Source organism: Trachymyrmex cornetzi, unplaced genomic scaffold, assembly GCF_001594075.2.
Source record: "Trachymyrmex cornetzi isolate Tcor2-1 unplaced genomic scaffold, Tcor1.1 scaffold25, whole genome shotgun sequence".
NCBI classification, from domain to species: Eukaryota; Metazoa; Arthropoda; class Insecta; order Hymenoptera; family Formicidae; genus Trachymyrmex; species Trachymyrmex cornetzi.
This window is the reverse complement of record NW_017297166.1, coordinates 306,477-310,789: the sequence shown is the minus strand read 5'-3', so window position 1 is coordinate 310,789 and position 4,313 is coordinate 306,477.

Here is a 4,313-nt window from a genome sequence, read left to right as displayed (position 1 = left end):
CTAATCTCCCTCTCATTCTCTCTCCCATTACACTATTGAATGGAAAGAGATAAAAATGGCCGCCTGTCACGGTTCCTCTCTCTCATCCCTATCGACCATTTTGATCCACGGATCGTGCAGTCCATTCTCTATAGGCCTGTTCTTTTTGGCTGAACTATTGCACCAGTTCATCTTTCTTCCTCTTCTTTCATGCCGGATAGAAAAGAAAGAAAAATAAACTGGTGCAAAAGTTCAACCAAAAAGAACAGGCCTTATGTCTTTGGTCTGCTTTAAGAAACTGTGTGCGCATGCGTAAGTCCGCAAAACACAATAGAGTAGTAAGCTTTAAGTCTTAAGGAATTAACCAATCATAGTCGATTATTCTTCTCACATTCAACTGTGATTGATCAATTCCTTAAGGCTTAAGGCTTATGGTTACTGCACACTGTTTAGCCATTACTACTCTATTGTATTTGTGGACTAAAGATGAGCAGCCTTACCCCGGATCTACAATAGGGTTTTAAGCCTTAAGCCATAAGAAATGGGCGAATCACAGTCGCTTATTCTTCTCGGATTCGACTGTAATTGGTCAGTTTCTTACGGCATAAGGCATAAAACACCTATTGTAGATCCGGGCTAACTATCGTATACATTGGGATACCACGTATGGTATTTGGGACGGATGGTCACTAACATGTACAGGAGTCCCAAATTAGGCGGGACAATCTCAAATTTTAACACTTTGTCCCGCTTTACAAGGCGTTTCAAATTTTTTCCTAAATTAAGGTTATAGTAATGAATTGTTCAGCTTTTAACCTTTTAAATATTGTACGTCATTATAGTGGCTTTCGCGAATGCTACCTCTCTGAACGATTATATTATTTTTTTAAAATCCTTTACATAAAAATATATATGAAAAATATAATTTATTCGTCAAAACCCACATTCTGTATTGCTCTGTCATTAAGGCCCAGTTCAACATCTCACGGTTAACTCTTAACGAGGTTCAACTTATTCATTGTCTCTTTCCAATTCTCGAATTGGAAAGAGATGAGAAACAAATTGAACTTCGCGGTTAACCGTGAGTTGTGGAACTGCGCCTAAATCGAGCTGCTACGGCCGGTATTCATAGTCAGATCTTATATTCAAGACCGTCTTAAGTAAAGTCTTAAGAAGTCACGAACCAATCAGAGGGCTGCATTAGCGTCTTAAGACGTTACTTAAGACGGTCTTGAAATAAGAATCGACTATGAATACCGGCTACGTCATTTTACGCATGCGCACAAAGTTTCCTAGAGGAGACGAATTCTTGCCAGCTCCCATCACTGCGGAAGAATTCCCACCGAAAATAGTCGCCATATTGTAATTTTTCTTGTCTCACGCACAACCGCTCGCAGAAATAAAGTGAATTTTCACAAAGTTTTCTCGTTTAATTAATCGCAAAAATAGCGTACACATGAGCCCGCTGTAGAAGAGGTAACAAATTCTTAACAGAAATATAAACGATAACTTCCGTATGGAAAGAATCTATTGAGAACTATTGAAAAATAACTATTTAGAAATATTCAGAAAATTATTTATATTGTTAGTGGTATTATGATACATTATCATTTATTATTTACACACACGCACGCGCGCGCGCACAAACACACCAACACGCACGCGCGCGCGCGCACACATCACGTGTGCAAACTCTAAAGCCAGCGGCACACGATGCTTATTTTCCTGCTGGATTGCTAGCTGAATTAGAATCTTGCCACCGTATTGGCTGCGATGCTGTCAGTGCCCAGTATCACAAACAATACGATGGTAAGATTCTAATTCAGCTAGCAATCCAGCAGGAAAACAAGCATCGTGTGCCGCAGGCTTAACCGTGTAACCTCCTCGAGGTGTGCAATGCCGGCGATACACAGAGAGAATTTTTTCTTAGAATTTAGCCTGAAAATCATGATAATAGTGGGACAACACGGTATTTCAAAGAATTGTATATGGGTTTCTTTAATTTACTAGTATGTGTCATAATAAGATATGTAATATATTTTATTAATTGTACTAAAGGGTATAATTGCAACATTTTAAAATATGTCACGCAGTTTATGATTCTTTATTGTTTTAAAAGTACAGATGTTAAGTAGTCATGAATATATAAAATAGCTTATACAATTTTTACCATACATCGTGATATTTTTAATCGCTGATTTAGTCGCTTATAATTTTACCATGTAACATAGTAGTTGATCGACTGTAATCAATATTTATTGGTTATTTTCGTTGTCGAGTGTGTCTCTAGCTACGCTAGAGCTTACTTATTTCAAAACATTTTACAATCTCCATTATAATTTTTACTACATCATTTATAAAAAGTCTCTTGTATATTTAAAAAAATCTATCGTTACTGATAATATTTCATTATTGTCAAGTTGTTCCAAGCTTATTACCAAACATGATGAAATTTGTAATGAATTTTGCGGTAAAAAATAACGAAAAATTCTCTACGTGTACTTAACCAAAATCATGCAAAAAAATAGGGTCTACTTTGAAACCTGATAACTCAGCTCCTGGGCAAGCTAGAACAATTTTCTTTATGCCATTTTAAAGGTAATGTTTTTGGTTTCAAAACTGATGTCGCCATAAGTCACAAGGTGAGAATCGCTTCGAGTAAAAGTTGTGCGCCCCTAAGCAGAGATGTGGAAGTCGCTTTGCGTGAAATTTGTGTGCCCCTAAGTAGAGAGGAGGGATGAATCACTTAGCGTAGAAAGTCGATAAAACGTGAAAAAAGTCGTTTTTTTAAATATTTGACCTTGGAAATGACCATGTCGCCAAATTTCATTATTATATTCGTAATCAGCACTTGAAAATATAGTAAGTCAAGCGACAAGAAAATCGGGGGTTCACCCTTTCCGAACTCCATCCAATACCTCAAAGAATTTTAAAGTTCAAAAATATGGAATCTCATCCGCAACGGATTTCAAGTGAACCAACACATAATGACACAACAGAATATGTGCTTCAACCGTATGGTAAGATATATACAGTTCATAATTAATATTTTTAGTGTTTTTGATTACTTTATATTATTTCAACAATTATTTGTTTTATGTTACCATTTTCATATTTGTTTTATAATAATCATCTTCAAAGCTACCCCCTCTGAAGCTTTAAGACAAAGTAATAGAGATGTATGTACCGACTTAAAACCTCACATATGTGGAGTGTGTGACAAAACATTTAACAACAAAAGGGATTTGCATAAGCATGAAATAATTCATACAAGTGAAAAAGCATATCAATGCGAATTTTGTGATAAATCCTTTAAGTGAGTAACAAAAATCAGAAGAATTAATTAATAATGCAATCTCTATGTTTAACTTATTTGGTAAAAAACAATTAATATTGCAACGATCATTTTTTAGTCGAAAATCGATTCTAAACGAGCACAAGATGGTACATACCGAAGTGAAATCTCACAGATGCGGAGTGTGTGATAAAACATTTAAGGTAAAACGTTATTTGCATCAGCATGAAAAAATTCATACAGGTGAAAAACAATATCAATGCGAAATTTGTGATAAATCATTTAAGTGAGTAACAAAAATCAGAAGAATTAACTAATAATGCAATCTCTGTGTTTAATTTAATTGGTAACAAACGATTAATATTGCAACGATCATTTTTTAGTCAAAAATCGAATCTAATCTCGCACAGGATGGTACATACCGAAGTGAAATCTCACAAATGCGGAGAGTGTGGTAAAGCATTTAAGAGAAAATTTGATTTGCGTCGACATAAAAAAATTCATACAGGTGACAAACCATATCAATGCGAACTTTGTGATAAATCATTTAAGTGAGTAACAAAAATCAGAAGAATTATTTCATAATGCAATCTCTATGCCTTAATTTAATTGGTAACAAATGATTAATATTGCTACGATCATTTTTTAGTCGAAAGTTGAGTCTAAACTTGCACAAGGTGGTACACATCGAAGTGAAATCTCACAAATGCGGAGTGTGTATTAAAGCATTTAAGAGAAAAAGTGAATTGTATCAGCATGAAAAAATTCATACACGTGAAAGATCATATCAATGCGAATTTTGTGATAAATCATTTAAGTGAGTAATAAAAACAGAAGAATTATTTGATAATCTAATCTCTATGCTTAATTGGTTACAAATGATTAATATTGCTACGATCATTTTTTAGTCGAAAGTTGAGTCTAAACTTGCACAAGGTGGTACATATCGAAGTGAAATCTCACAAATGCGGAGTGTGTATTAAAGCATTTAAGAGAAAAAGTCATTTGCATCAGCATGAAAAAATTCATACAGGTGAAA